Source organism: Antechinus flavipes, chromosome 1 (genome assembly GCF_016432865.1).
Source record: "Antechinus flavipes isolate AdamAnt ecotype Samford, QLD, Australia chromosome 1, AdamAnt_v2, whole genome shotgun sequence".
Taxonomy (NCBI): Eukaryota; Metazoa; Chordata; class Mammalia; order Dasyuromorphia; family Dasyuridae; genus Antechinus; species Antechinus flavipes.
The window spans coordinates 526585166-526606831 of record NC_067398.1 but is presented as its reverse complement, the minus strand read 5'-3'; positions in this window follow the sequence as shown (position 1 = coordinate 526606831).

Sequence of the window (21666 nt, the reverse complement as noted above, 5' to 3'; positions counted from 1 at the left end):
TTCTTTACTCTCTGACAGTGTTTAGTTTGTGGAATTAGCCTCACAGACCCAGCTTAAGCCTTTTCTCATACAGGTAATTTTTTTTCATTTTCTCTAGCTGTCATTTATCATTCCCCTCCTAGGATTCACTGTAATTTTAGATGTTTAAAAGAATAGGGGTTTATATTTGAAGAGTTATCACTGACCACTTCATCTTATTCATAACTTCAGGGGAAAAGTTTATATAAAAAGCCTGAGAAATGCCTTTTCTTGAAGAAAAGAGAAACTCTATACCTCATGAGGTAATGAAATACTTTCCAGTTGTGCATTGTTGCAGTTGTCACTATCAATTTGGTCTTTTGTAACTTCTTGCCATTAATTTTTGTGTCTTGGTCTAAAAAGAATAAATCTGAACTGTTTTCCACATCAGAACATGTCAAATACTTTAAGTTAGCTACCATGTTCTCCTCTCTCCAACCAAATGAAAAAAAAAAAAAAAAAAAAAAAAAAAACTAAAATTTCTCTCACACTAAGTAGTATTACTATGGCTACATCACAACATCATTGGGAATACAATAAACCAGTCTCTGGAAAGTAACTACAATATTCTGGGTTGAATTATTTCAGAGGGCTGAAACTATTGAATTCAATGCACTGAGGTCAGAAATGCTGAGCACTTGGACGCTGTTTGGACTGATTGGACAATACTCCAAGCATATGCTTGGAAAATGGTCCTTTCCGCTGTAAGTACTGGTTCAATGATTGGTGTATAGAGGATTGTAGGAGGGGGTGGAGTAAAGCTAGCCAGGGTCAGACTCTCAGCAGTCAATGAAGGGGAAGGCAGTTGCAGAGATTCGGCTTCCATCCTGTTCAATCCTGGGTAAGGGGACCGAGAATAAAGATTGAGGACTTTTGCTTATCCTGACTCTGTCTGATTCTGAGGTGTCCTGGGTGCTAATGCAGTCATTACAAATTATAATTATCATTACATGATAAATTATGTATATTATTTTATGTTTATTTACAGGATGTGTAACATACAATTCATTACCTTTGTAATGTTTTCTTTTTTTTCACATATGTAAAACATTCTTTCAAGTATCAGTATCATCCTTTTTCTGAATGGAAGTAGTCCAGAGCAGGCAATGTATACAGAAAGAATTTCCTGATTGATAGTTGATTAAATTGACTTACAGGATTGCATATATACTACCAACATGTTTAGCAAATTTCCATAATGTAAAAATGCTTAGACATTTTAAGAAGATTATGTCAATCAATCATAAGCATTTTTGCACTATAAGAGTGTGTTTTTGAAAATCTGATTCTATATATGGCACATTGTGAATGTATTTTAATAAGCCATCGATCAATGGACATCTAATGAACACCTAGGAGTATTCAGAAGTATGGAAATCAAATTGCCTTGGGTTTACAAAGAGCACGTATTATTTGTAGTGAGTAAAGTTTAGACTCGTATCTATCAGCTACAGCATTGAATGAGATCAGAAATAAATAGAACACAAAACTGGGAAAACACCTTTATAGCCAGTATTTCTGATAAAGATCTCATTTTTAAAGTACATAAAACTGTGTCATATCTATGAGAATACAAGTAATTCCCCAATTGATTAATGGTAAAAGGATATGAACAACTTTCTGATGATGAAATTAAAGCAATCTATAATCATATGAAAAATGTTTTAAATCACTAATGATTAGAAAAATGCAAATTTAAACAACTCTGAGATACCACCTCACACACCTTACACATTGGCTAAGATGACAGGAAAAGATAATGAAAAGTGTTGAAAGGGATTTGGGAAAATGGGATACTAATACATTGTTGGTGGGATTTTGAAATGATCCAAACATTCTGGAGAGCAATCTGGAACTATGCCCACAGGCCTATCAAACTGTTCATAACCTTTGACACAGCAGCATCATTAATGGGTATATATCCCAAGGGAATCATCAAGGAAGGAAAAGAATCCAAAAGTGCTAAAATTTAATAGCTGTTTTGGGGTAGCAAAATATTTGAAAATGAGTAGATGCCCATCTGTTGGGAATGACTGAACAAGTTGTGGTATATGAAGAGTAATGGATTTAGAAAGAACTGGAAAGACTTACATGAACTGATACTTAGCAAAAAAAAAAAAAAAAAGAAGAAGAAGAAGAAGAAGAAGAAGAACCAAAAATACATTGTACACAATACCAGCAAGTATATGCAATGATCACCTCAGAAAAACTTGGTTCTCCTCAGTGGCTCAGTGACTCAAAACAACCCCAATAGATTTTGAACAGAAAATGTCATTTGCATTCAGAAAAGGGACCAAGGAGACTGAATGTGAATCATTGCATGCATATTCACTTCTTTTTTCTCTTCTTTTTGTTTCTTCCATATTTTTTTTTACTTTTGCTCTGATTTTTCTCTCCCAAAATCATTCATAAATCAACTTGTGCTAAAAAAAAAAAAAAAAAAAAAAGTCTGACTACTACAGTTTTAAGTTATTGCCTTAAAAATTCACATATGGAACTGTAGAACTGAGCATGAATACTGATTATGAAATCCTCCAATCTGCTATGAATCTTCAACTGAAAATTAAAAAAAAAAAAGAAACGAATGGAACTCTATCAATACAGAGATATTAACAGACAGTTTACATTATGGAAAGAAAGAAGGCAAACACAGTCATTATTGAAGCATTTATCTAAACATTTCTGTGTTATTTTGTTTTATTATTTTTTATTTAGTATTTTATTTTCCTCAACTTACATGTGAAAAAATATCTGCATTCATTTTTAACCATTTTGAGTTCTCTCAATATCTTTCTCCCCCCTTCCATGAATCATTGTTTTTTGAAGATGATAGGCATTTTGATATGTTATATGTATGTTGTTATGTAAAACATATATCCATATTAATAAGATTTGCAAAAGAAGAAACAAAAGGAAAAAAAAACAATACAGGAAAAAATAAAATGGGAGAAAAATCGCTTCAATATTTATTCAATGAGGAGTTAAAGCTAAGATAGCAGAGTAAAAGTGGACTTTGCTGTGCTCTCTCCCAAACCACTCAAAATTTCTTTAAATAATGATAATAAACAAATTTTAGAATGTCAGAACACACAAAAAGAAAGAGTAGAAAGAAGAAACAGGAATAAGTTTTTCATAGTAATAGAAAAATTGTGCAACAATCAACTATGAAAGACTTGGCTCTTCTCAGCAGTTCAATGATCCAAGGAAAATTTTGGATAGAAAATGCCATCTCCATGCAGAAAGAGAACTATGGAGATTGAATATAAATCAACATATTCTGTCTTCACTTTTTTTCTTTTTTCTTTTTTTCTCTCATGATTTTTTCCTTTATTTGGATTTTTCTTTTCCAACTTGATTCATATAATAATACATATTATTATTCTTTTTAATGTACATGTATAGCCAGAAAAAAAAATGCAGCCATTTTAAAAAAGAGTAGAACAATTTCCTGGCTGAAGACAGCTGAGAAGGTGAGCAGAAAAGATCTGTGGCAGCAGCATGTGAGTTCAACTCAGTCATGGTGCAGACTGTACCAGCACAACCCTGGCCCAGCCTAAGTCCAGTATCATTAAAACAGGAGTGGACCTAGGGACCTCTCAATCAGAAGCAGTAAAGGCTATTTCCAGACCTCTCACCCCAGAGATAACATAGACAACTTGGATGACCAGCAGAAGAGATCTGTGGCAACAGAGTAGGAGCCCAGAGCACAGTACCAGTGCAGCAAGTACTACAGAGCCTTGCCTTAGTTCTACCAATAACACCAGAAAAGCAGCAATGAGCATTGAGGTATTTGAAACACGTAGCAGTGTAATGGGCTGAGGCTTGAGTTGATGCACTGAGGTCCCAAGCACATGAGACTAAATAGTAATTGGACCATACTCTATTAATATATAAGCTTGGAGAAAGAATGGCCCCCACCCACTCTTTGTGCAAGTCCTGATGTGTTGTATAGGAAATGACGATTTTGGTGGGTGGAGGCAGGGGAGTGGAAAAGGAAGGGGAGGAGAGGCTTTTGGGATTGCCATTGCCACGGTTGGCTCGGCTCGCGTCGCTCTCTCTTAGCTGGCTTCCTGTCGCAACTGCCTATATTTGCTATTGCAATCTTTCTTGCCTATATTTGCTATCGCAATCTTTATTCACCTCTTCACTTCAATAAATATTGAAGATTTTTCCCTTAACCTGAATTCCTGACTCCGGCTGATTTTAAATACGCGGTCATTACATAGCAGCACTGGTGATTTGTCAGTAGAGTAAGAGGAGAAACCAGAATAACAGAAGTGGGAAGGGACAATGATGGTGGCAGCTTCTAGAATCCTCACTTCATAAAAATTGTCTTTACTGGCACTGAGCAAGAATTATGTTGCTTATACACACTAGATATTATATTTGCAGAGGGGCAAGACCATTCCTAAGAGCTCAAGGGATGAAACGATCATTTGTGGTCAGATCTCTTGTGGTCAGATCTCTAGAAAAAATCTCTACAAAACTTCTTAAAGCTTAGATTAATTCAACTTCTACCCTGGAAATAGAGCCCTACTTTAACAAAGAGTTAAAAGCTGTAATGGGCTGAGGCTTGAGATGATGCACTGAGGTCCCAAGCACATGAAGCTAAATAGTAATTGGACCATACTCTATTAATATATAAGCTTGGAGAAAGAATGGCCCCCGTCCACTCTTTGTGCAAGTCCTGATGTGTTGTATAGGAAATGACGATTTTGGTGGGTGGAGGCAGGGGAGTGGAAAAGGAAGGGGAGGGGAGACTGCTTGCTTTTTGCCATTGCGATGACCTTTCAGCTCAGATTCCCCCTCTGTTAGCTGGCTTCCAGTCGCAGCTGCCCATATTGCTATCGCAATCTTTCTTGCCTATATTTGCTATCGCAATCCTTATTCACCTCTTCACTTCAATAAAGATTGAAGATTTTTCCCTTAACCTGAATTCCAGACTCTGGTTGATTTTAAATATGTGGTCATTACAAAAAGAAAAGAAATAGTTTGGGAAAATTTGCAGATAACAGAAAAAATTTTCTAATCATGGAAAGTTAGTAAGGTGACAAGGAAGATTAAAAAACAGACACAGGATAAAATAGTAAAATCAAAGATCCTACATCCAAGCCTCTAAGAAAAATTAAAAAAAAAATTGTTTTCAGGACATAAAAAAACTCAAAAGGAATTTTGAAAATCAAGTAAGAGAGACAGAGGAAAAAATAGGAAGAGAAGTGAGAGTGTGCAAAAAGAAATACAAAAAGCTAACGTCTTTTAAAAAAACAGAACAGGCCCAGTAAGAAAATAATAAAAAAAGGAAAAAGAAAAAAAAAAAGCTCACTGAGGAAAATAATTCATTTTTTAAAAATTTATTTTAATAGACATTACTTTGTGAATCATTTTTGGGAAAAAATCAGAGCAAAAGGAAAAACCATGGGATAGATAAAAGAACAGAAAAAAGAATTGAATATAGCATGTGAAAATATACATTTGATAGCCATAGTTGTTTTTTTTTTTGTTTGTTTGTTTGTTTTTTCTTGGATGCAAGTGGCATTATCTGTCCAAAGTCTATTGGGATTACTTTGGATCACTGAATCACTGAAAAGAACCAAGTCTTTCATAGTTGATCATTGTAGATTCTTGCTGTTATTGTGCACAATATATTCCTGGTTCTGATTGTTTCACTTATCATGCATTTGTGCAAATCTTTTTAAGCCTTTGAACAATCAGCTTGTTCATCATTTTTCATAGAAAAATAATATCCCATTACTTTTATTTGGCACAATTTGTTCAGTCATTCCCCAATTGATTGGCATCTACTCTTTTTCCAATTCTTTACTACTACCAAATGAGCTCCTAAACACATTTTTTGCACATAGGGGTTCTTTTCCCTCATTTGTGATTTCTGTGAGAACCAGACCCAGTAGTGGCACTTATGGGTCAAAAGATATGTACAGATTAATAACCCTTGGTATAATAGTTCCAAATTGCTCTCCAGAATGGCTGGATCCATTTACAATTTTACAAACTACCAAAATAGTATCCCATTTTTTCCATATCCCCTTCAAGATTTATCATTCTTTTCCTGTCATTTAAGCCAATCTAACAAGAATGAGAAAGTATTCCACAGTTATTTTAATTTTTTTTCGTCAAATCAGTAATGACTTAGAACATTTTTCATATGACTATGTATGGCTTCAATTTCATTATCTGAAAATTGTCTATTCAAATTTCTGACCATCTATCAACTGGAGAATGATTTGTATTCTCATAAATTTGACACAATTTTATATATATTTTAAAACTACATATTTAGAAATGTTTATCAGAAACACTGGCTGAAGGGAGGGGGCAGAACCAAGATGGAAGAGATGAGACACTGCTTTCTGTGATTTCCTCTTACCTTCTCTCAAAACAATAACAGAGTAAGCCTCTAAACTAGTTTTGGAGAGACAGAACCTATAAATATTTGGAGTACAACACATTTCCAGAAGAAGATATTTTGGAAGAACTTCAGAATAGGTTTGTTTCAGTAAGACAAGGGGACAGTCTACAAAGCCCAGACCACAATGTAGGGAGCCTGGGGTGAGGAGCTGGAGTGTGGAGTCTGAGTGTTGCAGTGTGCACAGACCAGGGAAACTTCTGTAAAGCTTAAGCTACTTTGTCCTGGTTACATACAAATGGTTTGGCAGATTTGTTGTAAAATCACCCAAAAGCAAATACAAAAGGAAAATTGTAAGCCAAGAGCACATGAAAGAATTTGGCAACTGGCCATGAATACCCAGCACTGAAATTCAGTCAGAAATATCAATCCGGAGAAAAACTAAAGTGGCTGTCATCCTTTTGCCTTAAGAGCAGAACTCCACCCTTTTAAAATGAGCAAAAAAGCAAAAAGAACTATGACCATTGACAATTTTTATGGAGACAGAGAAAATACCTCAAACCCTGAGATTCCTAAAAGCAAATTAACTTCAGATGAATCTCCAAAGGAAGTTATAAACTGGTCTCCCTTTCACAAAACATCTTTGGAAGATTTCAAACAGGATCATAAAAAAAGATTTAGAAGAAAAATGGGTGAAAGAAATGAGATCTTTGCAAGAGGAAATGAAAAAAGAATAAACAGAAATCATCTAAGAAAACTCTTTAAAAATAAATTTTATGAAATTGGAAAAGTATTTAACTTCCCACAAAATAGATCTCATGAAGTGGAAAAAGGATATAACTCCTTACAAAAAAGATATGAAAAAGATACCAATTCATTGAAAAATGGAATTTATGAAACGGGAAAAAATTCAATGAACAAATCAATTCAATTGGCCAAATACAAAAGGAGCTAAAAAATATAACAGAAGAAAATAATACACTGAAAATTAGAATTGAACAAATAGAAGTGAATGACTCAATAAGACTTCAAGAATCAAACAAAACTAAAACAATGAAAAAATAGAAAAAAATGAAATACCTGCTAGCATATAACTCCCTACATAATAGATTTGATGAAATGTAAAAAGGATACAAATTCTTACAAAAAATATGAAAAATATATCAATTCATTGAAAAACAAAATTTATGAAATGGGAAAAAATATTTCAATGAACAAGGAAAATTGCTCTTATGTCCTAGAATCAGAAGGTAAAATATCCATTGAAAGAAATAATTCATTCATCACTTCCTGAAAAAGAACCCAAAATAGCAAACTCCAAAAGGTATTATGGATAAATTTCAGAACTATTGTACCAAAGAAAAGATACTGCAAGCAGCTAGAAAGAAACAATTCAAATACCAAGGAGACACAATCAGAGTTATTCAGGACCTAGCAGCTTCCAACTAAAACAATCAAGGATCCTGAAAACTGATATTCCAAAAATTAAAGGAACTTGGATTATTGACAAGAATAAACTATCCAGCTTAAATGAGCATTATCTTTCAGGGAAGATGATGGACATTCAATGATACTGGGGAATTGCATTTATTTCTGATGAAAACATCAGAGATGAACAAAAATTTTGATCTCAAAATACAAACTTCAAGAAAAGCATAAAAACATAAAAAAAAAGGAAAGAACTCTTGAGAACTGTATATCTGCTATGGGTATACAGAGAGTGCAGGGATAATTTGATTTTACTTTAATAATATAAAAAAGAAACTAGAGGTGAAAGCAGGATTGTATGGGAAAAAGAGGAAAATTGAAGGAAAATGAGGGAAATTATATCTCACAAAGAGGCAGAGAAGACCTATTATAATTGAGGGGGAAAGTGAAAGGGGTCAAAATTATGGGAATATTGCTCTCATCAGATTTGACCCAAAGAGAGGATATCTGATATATTTGATTTCACAGAAATTTGTCTTACATTGTAGGGAAGTAGAAGGGGAAAGGAGGAAAGAGGAAGGCTAATAGGAGGGAAAACAGAAGTAGTAGGGGAAAAGTGTAAGAAAGGGGGAGGAGCTCTAAAGGGGGAAGGCTATTTCAGAGAGGTGGTGATCAGAAGCAAAATATTGAGGAGGCAAGAAGATGGAAAGGAAAGACAAAAGCTTAACTTGGGGTAAAACAGTAAACATACATTTTGGTGAATATGAATGAAATGAACTCTCCCATAAAATGGAAAAAGATAGCAGACTGGATGAAAAGTCATACTCCTACAACATGTTGTTCACAAGAAATGTAAAAAGAGTGACACATACAGAGTAAAGATAAAAGGCTGGAGCAGAATCTATTATGCTTCTGGTAAAGTTAAACAACAACAACAACAACAACAAAAAAAAAAAAAAAAAAACAAAAAAACAGGGGTAGTGATCCTGATCTCAGATCTAGCAAAAGCAAAACTTCATCTAATTGAAAGGCATAAGGAAGAAAACTATATCTTGCTAAAGGGTACCATATATTATGAAGCAATTTCTATATTAAATTGGAAACTAGTGTGACAGAAACTAGGCATTGACCCACACTTCATGCTGTATACTAAGATAACGTCAAAATGTGCTAATGATTTAGACATAAAAAGTAATATCATACTCAAATTAGAAGAACATAGAATAGTTTACCTCTCAGATCTGTGGAGCAAGAAGGAAATTGTGATCAAAGAAGAACTGGAACTCATTATTGAACACCAAATAGATAAATTTCATTATATTAAGTTAAAAAGTTTTTTATACAAACAAAACTAACACAGACAAGATTAAAAGGAAAGCCATAAATTGGGGAAATATTTTTCTTTTTAGGTTCTGATATAAGCCTCATTTTTATTTTTTTAATTTAAAAAAAAAATTATTTAAAAAAATTTTTTTTCTTATCTACTGATCCCTACATCATTTTTAAAAAATAACTTTTTATTGACAGAACCCATGCCGGGGTAATTTTTTACAGCATTATCCCTTGCACTCATTTCTGTTCTGATTTTTCCCCTCTCTCCCTCCACCCCCTCCCCCAGATGGCAAGCAGTCCTTTACATGCTGAATAGGTTACAGTATATCCTAGATACAATATATGTGTGCAGAACCGAACAGTTTTTTTGTTGCACAGGGAGAATTGGATTCAGAAGGTATAAATAACCCAGGAAGAAAAACAAAAATGCAAGCAGTTTATATTCATTTCCCAGTGTTCTTTCTTTGGGTGTAGCTTAAGCCTCGTTTTTAAAATATATGGAGAAGTGACTCAAAGTCATTCTTTAATTGATAAATGATCTTTTTAAAAATGAGTTTATTTAATTGTTTTATTTTCTCTTCTATTAATCTGGATAGTCTATATTTTTTTGTAAATATTCATCCATTTAAGTTAGATTTTTCAGAACTGCTATCATACAATTGGGCAAAATACTTTTGGAATTTCTATTTTGGTATTAAGTTGGGGTGGTTTAATTTGTGCTTTTTCTATCTTTTTTAGTTTCAAGCCCAATTCATTGATTTCTTCTTTCTAAATTTTATTCAACTACTTATTTAGATAAATAAAATTTGCCCTAAAAACTGCTTTGGATGCATCCTATCGGTTTTGGTATGTTGTCTCATTATTGTCATTCTTTTGGAAGAAATTATGGATCATTTCTGGGATTTGTTGTTTTATCTACTCATTTAAAAAATAGATTTAATATTCAATTGATTTTAGTCTCCAGCCCTGCCCCTTTATTGAATATAATTTTATTGCATTATGTTCTGACCAAGAAGTTATTCCTGCCTTTCTCCATTTGGATGTGAAGTTTTTACACTAATACAGTCAATTTTTTGCAGGTGCCTTGTACTGCTGAGATAAAGATGTATTTCTTTCTGTCCCTATTCAATTTTCTCCAGAGGTCTATTATATCTTGGTTTTCTAAGATTCTATTAACTTTCCTAGTTTGCTCATTTTGTTGTTAGAATTTTTTGATTCTGAGACAGGAAGGTTGATGTTCCACACTAGTATAATTTTGTTGTCTATTTCTTCCTGTAACTGACTTAAAATCTTCCTTAGGGATTTAGTTGTTTTACCACTTGGTACATAACATTTAGTAAAATTACAACTTCAACTTCATGTTTATGGTGTCCTTTATCAAGATGTATTTTTCTTCCTTATCTTTTTAATAAGATCTAGTTTTACTTTTATCCTGATATTAGAATTACTACTCCTAATTTTTCAAATTCGGTTGAAGAAAAATAAATTCTGCTCCAGGCTTTTACATTTACTTGGTATATGTCTCTCTGTGTCAAATGTGTTTTTTGTAAACAACATATTATAGATTTGTTTTTTTTTTTAATCTGCTGTGCTATTCACTTATATTTTATGGGAGAGTTCATCACATTTACATTCCCAGTTTTAATCATCAGCTCTTTATTTCCCTCTATCCTATTTTCTCCTCTCTCTCTCTCTCTCTCTCTCTCTCTCTCTCTCTCTCTCTCTCTCTCTCTATATATATATATATATATATATATATATATATATATATATATATATATATATTGGGTGAGGCAAATTTCTATAGCCACCTAAATAATTGTTATTCTCTCTTAGAGCCAAAACTGATGAGACAGTGCCTCAGACTATGATCATCTCCACATTATTTCCTCAATTTTAATAGGTCTTTTGCTTTATGAACTAATTCATGTGAACTAATTGTTTCCTTATACCCCCTTTTCTAATAAAGAACGTCTTCCATCTCTTAATGACTTTTTTTATAGCTTTGTATCAGAGTCCATTCATAACTCCATATTCATGATTCCTTCCTCTTTCTGCTCCAGTGACAGATATATTTCTCAAGAATTATAGGTGTTGCTTTCTCATTTAGGGAGGCAAACTATTTAACAAATAATATATGCTTTCCACATGTTTACCTTTCTATGCTTCTCTCGAGTTCTGAGTTCATAGATTATTTATTTATTTTTTTAACAAAAATGATTGAAAGTGTCTTACTTCATCGAATATCCATCACCTCCCTTGAAATAAGTTACTGAGTCTTGCTGGGTATTTAATTCTTGTTTGTAACTCTAGGTCCCTTGCCTATAGGAATATGATATTCCAGGACCTCTGAACCTTTATTTTAGAAGCTGCCCAATCTTAGGCAAATATTCTTTTCTTTTTCTTGCTCATTTTCTTTCCTTTTCTTTTTTGATATTTCCTCTTTTTTTTTTAATTTTTTAATTTTTATGGCTGAATTCTGCTGTTGAGACAAATGATGTATTGATCCAAGCTTCATGTACAGCTCTGAGCCTTGGTTTTGAATACAGGAATCCCTTGTGTTTGTAGGGAGTAATTTTGCTTGTTCTTTTTAGGAAACAGCTTGGTTTCCCAGAGTTTACTTACAGAGCTGTGACTGGAATCTAACCCACTAAGTTCCTTCTTTACTAAGACATGACTGAGGCTCTTAGCTGCTAATTTACTGTGACTAAGACTCTCTTAAAAACTTTCCAAGAGATTTTCTGAGCTGGGCTAAATACCCTTTTCAGTGAGACAGACCTTTCTTGAAGTTTTTCCATTTATCTTGAGCTGGAGAGTGGTTTAATTTTGACAGATTATGTCCCAAGGTTATGTTTCATGTGGTTTTCAAGGGAAATTGGGAGAGTTTGAGAAACTTTCTGGTTTTACCCCATCATCTTACTTCTATTCTTTGACATTCCTGAATGTCATTCCTTAAAAATTAGAAGCTAATGGCTTTTAAAATATCAGGACAATAGATCCAGAAGAGGTAATTTAAAAGCTATTTGCTTAACTGAAATTCATGATAATATATGTGTGGGTGTGTGTGTGTGTGTGTGGGGGGGTTCTGGGCATTATCCTTCAAAAATTATCAAAGGAAACTGTCCTGATTCCAGAACTAGAGGGCAAAATAGAAATTGAAAAAAATCATCAATCATGTCCTGAAAGAGAACTCAAAATGAAAACTTACAAGAATTTTATGGCCAAATTCTGGAACTCCCAGGTCAAAGATGAGATAGTGCAAGCATCCAGAAAGAAACAATTCAAGAATAATGAAGACACATTCATAATAATACAGGCTTTAGCAGTTGCTACCCTAAAGGACTAGAGGGCTTAGAATATATGATATGCTGAAAAACATGTGGAATTAATATTACAACAAAATTAAGCTTAATCATTCAGGGGAAAATGCAGATATTCAAAGAAAAAAAATTTTGAAGCATTGTGATGAAAATATCAGTGCAAAAATGGAAAAATTGATTTTCAAATACAAAACTCAAGAGAAGCATAAGGAAGAAACCAGGCAAGTGATATCATAAGGAATTTAACAAGGTTTATCCATTTACATTCCTACATGAGAGGATGATGCTTGCCACTGATAAATGCATTCTCATTATTATGACAGTTAGAAAGAGTATGTATAGATAGGGTATCATAAAAAGAAATAAAATTAAAAAGAGAGAAAGGAATGCACTGGGAGAAAGGGAAAGGGAGAAGTAAAATTGTATAAATTATGACATTAAAGAGGCAAGAAAAAACTTTTATAGTGGAGGGGGAAATGGGGAGGAGAGGATGAGTTAATGGAACTTTCTTTAAGCAGAACTGGCTCAAAGAGAAAATAACATACACACTCAATATAGATATAGAAATCTATCTTATCCTGCAGTAAAGTAGGAAGGGATAGGCATATAGGAAGAGGGAAGATGACAAAATAAAGGGAACATTGGGGAATGAAGTGGTCAGTATCAAAACATTTTTGAGAAGGGACAGGTGAAATGACAGACAAAAGAATGAATAGAAGAAATCCATTTAGGAAAATAAATTGTAAAAACAACTTTGAAGCAAGTTTCTATGATAAGATCTCAGTTCTCAAACATTTAAGGAAGTGAGTAAAATTTATTAAAAAAAAAAAAAAAATCAGGAGCTATGGCCCAATTGGTAAATGATAAAAATGGGCATTATTCCCAAAGGGCTATAAAATCATGAATTACTTTTGGTCTAATAACACCACTACTAGGTATAAATCCCAAGAGAGATTAAAAAAGGAAAAAGACCTATTTTTTAAAATAGTTGTTTATTTCCAAATTATATGCATGGATAATTTTACAGCATTGACAATTGCCCAACCTTTTGTTCAATTTTTCCTCTCCTTCCCCCACTCTCTACCCTAGATGGCAGGATGACCAATAAACATTAAATATATTAAAATATAAAATAAATACAAAATAAGTATACATGACTAAACCGTTATTTTCCTGTACAAAAAGAATCAGATTCTGAAATGTTATACAATTAGCCTGTGAAAAAAATTAAAAATGCAGGTGGGCAAAAACATAGGGATTGGGAATTCAATGTAATGGTTCTTAGTCATCTCCTAGAGTTCTTTTGCTGGGTGTAGCTGAAGACATATGTTTTTAAAGATATTTATAACAGTTCTTCTCTCAGGGCAAAAAATGGAAACTGAAAGTAAGCCTATCAATTGGGGCTAAATAAATTTTGATATGGGACTATGATAGACTATTATTGTTCTTTGGGAAATGATGAGGAGGATGCTCTCAGAAAAATCTGAAAAAGGTCTTCCATGAACTCAAGCAAAATCAAATGTACTATGTATAAAGTAATAACAATGTTTTGGGATGACAAGCTGTGAATGAATGCTATTCTCAGCAATACAATAATCCACAACTACTCTCAAAGACATGATAAAAAATCTTATTCATACCCAGAGAAAGAAATGATTGTGTCTAAATATAGATTGAATCACATTATCTGTCCCCTTCCTCCCTCTTATCTTGTCTTCTCTCTCTCTCTCTCTCTCTCTCTCTCTCTCTCTCTCTCTCTCTCTCTCTCTCCCCTTCTTTCTCCCTCTCTCCCCCACCCCCCTTCTCTCACTCGCATTCTTTCACTCTTGCTCTCTCTCTTGCTCTCAGCTTTCTTTCTCTCTCCCCTCTTCCTCTTCCTCCTCCTCCCCCTCTTCCTCTATCTCCCTATCTGTCTTTTTTTTGTTTATCTCTTTCTGTTTTATTTTTCTTTTGGGCTCCTTTTAGGGGAGAGACCTATGTTTTCTTTCAAAATATGACTTATGGAAATTTTTACATAAATTCATATTTTTAATGATATGAGGGTAAAGATAAAGAGAATCTGTAATTCAAAGTTTTAAAAGTATGTTAAATATTTTAAATATAATAGGGAAAAACAAAAAAAAATCATTATGTATTCATAAATTCATTATGTTTTTTATTTGGCATTTTCCTTTATGAGTCCTTTGTGCTTGTCTTGGATGATTATCTTGCTGAGAAGAGTTGAGTCAGTCATAGTTGATCATCACACAAAGTTGCTGATATTATGTACAATATTTTCCTTGTTCTGCACATATCACTTTTCATTCATACAAGTCTCACCAAGCTTCCTTGAAACCTGCCTGTTCATTATTATGTATTGCACAATAGAATTCCATTACATTCAAATACACTTATCTATTCAGCTACTCCTGAAATCATAAGCATAACCTCATTTCTAACACTTTGACAGCATAAGAAAAGACACACTGTAAATATTTGTGTACATATAAATCCTTTTCATTTTTGTGATCTCTTTTATTTACTGACTCAGTAATGGTATTATTGGGTCAAAGGATACATACAAATTAGTTGCCCTTTGGGCACAGTTACAAATTGTTCTTAAGAATGGTTGGATCCATTCTGGATAACAATTGGGAAATATGGCCCCAAGTTATCAAACTCTGCTTGCCCTTTGACTCAGCAGTTACTACTGGCTTTTATCCCAAAGAGATACTAAAGAAGGGAAAGGGACCTGCATATCCCAAAATGTTTGTGGAACCCCTTTTTGTAGTGGCTAGAAACTGGAAAATGAATGGATGCCCATCAATTGGAGAATGGTTGAGTAAATTGTGGTATATGAATGTTATGGAATACTATTCTGTAAGAAATGATCAGCAGGGTGAATACAGAGAAGCTTGGAAAGACTCACATGAACTAATGCTGAATGAAATGAACAGAACCAGGAGATCATTATATACTTCAACAACAATACTGTATGAGGATGTATTCTGATGGAAGTGGATATCTTTGACAAAGAAGATCTAATTTAGATCCATTGGATCAATGAGGGACAGAATCAGCTACACCCAGAGAAGGAACACTGGGAAATGAGTATAACTGTTTTCATTTTTGTTTTTCTTACCAGGTTATTTTTTTTTAATTTTTTATTTAATAATTACTTTATATTGGCACTCGTTTCTGTTCCGATTTTTTTTTCCCTCCCTCCCTCCACCCCCTCCCCTAGGTGGCAAGCAGTCCTTTATATATTGGATATGTTGCAGTATATCCTAGATACAATATATGTTTGCAGAACCGAACAGTTCTCTTGTTGCATAGGGAGAATTGGATTCAGAAGGTATAAATAATCCGGGAAGAAAAACAAAAATGCAGATAGTTCACATTCGTTTCCCAGTGTTCTTTCTTTGGGTGTAGCTGCTTTTGTCCGTCATTTATCAATTGAAACTCAGGTCTCTTTGTCAAAGAAATCCACTTCCATCAAAATATGTCCTCATACAATATCGTTGTCGATGTGTATAATGATCTCCTGGTTCTGCTCATTTCACTTAGCATCAGTTCATGTAAGTCTCGCCAGTCCTCTCTGTATTCATCCTGCTGGTCATTTCTTACAGAACAATAATATTCCATAACATTCATATACCACAATTTACCCAGCCATTCTCCAATTGATGGGCATCCATTCATTTTCCAGTTTCTAGCCACTACAAACAGGGCTGCTACAAATATTTTGGCACATACAGGTCCCTTTCCCTTCTTTAGTATTTCTTTGGGATATAAGCCCAATAGAAACACTGCTGGATCAAAGGGTATGCACAATTTGATAATTTTTTGGACATAATTCCAGATTGCTCTCCAGAATGGTTGGATTCGTTCACAACTCCACCAACAATGCATTAGTGTCCCAGTTTTCCCGCATCCCCTCCAACATTCATCATTATTTTTTCCTGTCATCTTAGCCAATCTGACAGGTGTGCAGTGGTATCTCAGAGTTGTCTTAATTTGCATTTCTCTGATCAATAATGATTTGGAACACTCTTTCATATGAGTGGTAATAGTTTCAATTTCATCCTCTGAAAATTGTCTGTTCATATCCTTTGACCATTTATCAATTGGAGAATGGCTTGATTTCTTATAAATTTGAGTCAGTTCTCTATATATTTTGGAAATGAGGCCTTTATCAGAACCTTTAACTGTGAAAATGTTTTCCCAGTTTGTTGCTTCCCTTCTAATCTTGTTTACATTAGTTTTATTTGTACAAAGGTTTTTTAATTTGATGTAATCAAAATTTTCTATTTTGTGATCAGTAATGGTCTCTAGTTCATCTTTGGTCACAAATTTCTTTCTCCTCCACAAGTCTGAGAGATAAACTATTCTATGTTCCTCTAATTTATTTATAATCTCGTTCTTTATGCCTAGGTCATAGACCCATTTTGATCTTATCTTGGTATATGGTGTTAAGTGTGGGTCCATGCCTAATTTCTGCCATACTAATTTCCAATTATCCCAGCAGTTTTTATCAAATAATGAATTCTTTTCCCAGAAGTTAGGGGCTTTGGGTTTGTCAAACACTAGATTGTTATAATTGACTACTCTGTCTTGTGAACCTAGCCTTTTCCACTGATCCACTAATCTATTTCTTAGCCAATACCAAATGGTTTTGGTGACTGCTGCTTTATAATATAATTTTCGATCAGGTACAGCTAGGCCACCTTCATTTGATTTTTTTTTTCATTAATTCCCTTGAGATTCTTGACTTTTTATTGTTCCATATGAATTTTGTTGTTATTTTTTCTAGATCAATAAAATATTTTCTTGGAAGTCTGATTGGTATAGCACTAAATAAATAGATTAGTTTAGGGAGTATTGTCATCTTTATTATGTTCGCTCGGCCTATCCAAGAGCACTTAATATTTTTCCAATTATTTAAGTCTGACTTTATTTGTGTGGAGACTTTTTTATAATTTTGCTCATATAATTCCTGACTTTCCTTTGGTAGATAGATTCCCAAATATTTTATGGTATCAACAGTTATTCTGAATGGAATTTCTCTTTGTATCTCTTGCTGTTGGGTTTTGTTGGTGATGTATACAAATGCTGAGGATTTATGGGGATTTATTTTTTAGCCAGCTACTTTGCTAAAATTATGAATTATTTCCAATAGCTTTTTAGTAGAATCTCTGAGGTTCTCTAGGTATACCATCATATCATCTGCAAAGAGTGATAGTTTGGTTTCCTCATTGCCTACTCTAATTCCTTTAATATCTTTCTCGACTCTTATTGCCGAGCTAGTGTTTCTAATATGATATTAAATAATAATGGTGATAGTGGGCAACCTTGCTTCACTCCAGATCTTACTGGGAAAGGTTCCAGTTTTTCCCCATTGCATATGATGCTTACTGATGGTTTTAAATATATGCTCCTGACTATTTTAAGGAAAAGTCCACTTATTCCTATGCTCTCAAGTGTTTTTATTAGGAATGGATGTTGGATTTTATCAAATGCTTTTTCTGCATCCATTGAGATGATCATATGGTTTTTGTTTGGTTGGTTATTGATATAGTCAATTATGCTAATAGTTTTCCTAATATTGAACCAGCCCTGCATTCCTGGTATAAATCCTACTTGGTCATAGTGTATTATCCTGGTGATGATTTTCTGTAATCTTTTTGCTAATATTTTATTTAAAATTTTTGCATCAATATTCATTAGGGAGATTGGTCTATAATTTTCTTTCTCTGTTTTCAGCCTACCTGGTTTAGGTATCAGTACCATGTCTGTGTCATAAAAGGAGTTTGGTAGGACTCCTTCAATCCCTATTTTTTCAAATAGTTTATATAACATTGGAGTTAATTGTTCTTTAAATGTTTGGTAGAATTCACATGTAAATCCATCTGGTCCTGGGGATTTTTTCTTAGGGAGTTGATTGATAGTTTGTTCTATTTCTTTTTCTGAGATGGGACTGTTTAGGATATTTACTTCTTCCTCTGTTAGTTTGGGCAAGCTATATTTTTGGAGGTATTTTTCTATTTGATTTAAGTTGTCGTATTTATTGGCATAAAGTTGGGCAAAGTAACTCCTAATTATTGCTCTAATTTCCTCTTCATTAGTGGTGAGTTCTCCCTTTTCATTTTTAAGACTAACAATTTGATTTTCCTCTTTCCTTTTTTTAATCAGATTTACTAAGGGTTTGTCTATTTTGTTGGTTTTTTCATAGAACCAACTCTTAGTTTTATTAATCAATTCAATAGTTTTTTTATTTTCAATTTTATTGATCTCACCTTTTATTTTTAGAATTTCAAGTTTAGTGTTTGACTGGGGGTTTTTAATTTGTTCCTTTTCTAGCATTTTTAATTGCAAACCCAATTCATTGACCTTCTCTTTCTCTATTTTATACAAATAGGCCTCTAGAGATATGAAATTTCCCCTTATTACCGCTTTGGCTGCATCCCATACATTTTGGTATGATGTCTCATTATTATCGTTTTCTTGGGTGAAGTTATTAATTATGTCTATGATTTGCTGTTTCACCCAATCATTCTTTAGTATGAGATTATTTAGTTTCCAATTATTTTTTGGTGGACTTCCCCCTGGTTTTTTGTTGAATGTAATTTTCATTGCATCGTGGTCTGAAAAGGATGCATTTACTATGTCTGCCTTACTGCATTTGAGTTTGAGGTTTTTATGTCCTAATACATGGTCAATTTTTGTATATGTTCCATGAACTGCTGAAAAGAAAGTGTATTCCTTTCTGTCTCCATTACATTTTCTCCAGAGATCTATCATATCTAACTTTTCTAGTATTCTATTTACCTCTTTGACTTCTTTCTTATTTATTTTGTGGTTTGATTTATCTAATTCTGAGAGTGCAAGGTTAAGATCTCCCACTATTATAGTTTTACTGTCTATTTCTTCTTGCAGCTCTCTTAGTTTCTCTTTTAAGAATTTAGATGCTACCCCACTTGGTGCATATATGTTTAATATAGATAGTGCTTCATTATCCATGCTACCCTTTAGCAAGATATAGTGCCCTTCCTTATCTCTTTTAATTAGATCAATTTTTGCTTTAGCTTGATCTGAGATCAGGATGGCTACCCTTGCTTTTTTGACTTCACCTGAAGCATAGTAGATTTTGCTCCAACCTTTTACCTTTAACCTGCATGTATCTCCCTGCTTCAGGTGTGTTTCCTGTAAACAACATATTGTAGGATTGTGGCTTTTAATCCATTCTGCTAACCGCTTCCTCTTTATGGGGGAGTTTACCCCGTTCACGTTTATGGTTAGAATTACCAATTCTGTATTACTTGCCATCTTGTTAACCCCTGTTTATGATTTTCTCCCTTCTTTCCCCCTTACCTCCCTTCCCAGTATTAAGCTTGTGAGTACCACTTGCTTCTCACAGCCCTCCCTTTTTTGTTTCCCTCCCCCCGCCTTAGAGTTCCTCCCCCTATCTTACCCCTTTCCCTCCCAGTTCCCGTATTCCCTTCCGCTTAGCTTATTCCTTCCCTTTTCACTTTTCTCTTCTCACTTTTCAATGAGGTGGGAGAAGTTTCACCATAGATTGAATATGTCTTAAGATTTTTCACTTAAAGCCAATTCTGAAGGCAGTAAGATACCCACTATATTCATCCCCCTCCATTCTTTCTCTCAGATATAATAGGTTTCCTATGCCTCTTCATGAGATGTACTACCCCCACTTTACCCTTTTTCTGATACAATGTCCTTTCCACATCAATTTCTAGAACAAGGTATACATGTATTCTTTATCCATCTATATAGTCAAAATATAGTTCCCAAGATTAATCTTTACCTTTTTAGATTTCTCTTGAGTTCTATATTTGTAGATCAAACTTTTTGTTAAGTTCTGGTTTTTTCATCAGAAATACATGAAATTTGCTTACTTCGTTGAATGTCCATCTTCTTCCCTGGAAAAAGATGCTCATTCTCGCTGGGTAAGTTATTTTTGGTTGCATACCAAGTTCCTTAGCCTTTCGGAATATCATATTCCAGGCCCTTCGATCTTTTAATGTGGATGCTGCCAGATCCTGGGTGATCCTTATTGTGGCTCCTTGATACTTGAATTGGGTTTTTCTAGCTGCTTGCAATATTTTTTCCTTCATCTGAGGGTTCTGGCATTTGGCCACTATATTCCTTGGTGTTTTGATTTTTGGATTCCTTTCAGTGGGTGATCGATGAATCCTTTCAATGTTTATTTTTTCCTCTGTTCCTATGACTTCTGGGCAGTTCTCTTTGATAATTTCCTGGAAAATAGTGTCCAGGCTCTTTTTTTCATCATGTTTTTCTGGAAGTCCAATGATTCTCAGATTGTCTCTCCTGAATCTGTTTTCCAGGTCTGTTGTCTTCCCCAGAAGGTATTTCACATTTTTCTCCATTGTTTGATTTTTTTGGATTTGCTTGACTGATTCTTCTTGTCTCCTCGAGTCATTCAATTGCACTTGTTCAATTCTGATTTTCAGTGAAGTATTTTCTTCACTCACTTTTTAAAAATCTTTTTCTAATTGTCCCATTGAGTTCTTTTGTTCTGTGGATTTTTTTTTTTCCATTTTGCCAATTTTGTTTTCCAGTTCACCAATCCTATTTTTCAAGGATTTTACTTCTTTATCCACACTCTCTTTAACTTTCTCCAGGCTCTTTTGCCAAGCCTCCCTCTCCTTTTCCCAGGATTCCCTCTCCTTTTGCCAAGCCTCACTCTGCTTTCCCCATTTTTCTTCTAGCTCCCTTGTGAGAGCCTTTTAAATTACTTCTATGAGGTTCATCTGTGCTGAGGAACAGATGATCTCCTCCTTTGGGGATTCACCTGGGGACTGTCTGTTTTTAGTCTCCTCAGGATTTAGAGTCTGCTCTCTATCTGTGTAGAAGCTGTCAAGGGTTAAAGTCCTCTTCAGCTTCTTGCTCATTCTGTCTAATAATCAAAGACAAACTACCAAAGAAAAACAGAAAAAACTGGAGTCTTTTTTTGGGGGAGGGGTTGGGTATGTTACTGAGCTTCCTCTACAGACTGCAGGGGGCAGCAGTGAGGCACTAGCAGGACTGTGTGCGCCTGTGCTCTGAGATCCCAAAGCAAGCTGAGTCACTGTTGGGGGGGAGGGGGGGGGCTCCAGGTCCCGAGAGACTTCAGCTGTTTGGGGTTGTATTCTTCACCCCCGGTGTTTTTAGCTTCTCTGCTGGGCTGCTGACTTGCTGCCGGAG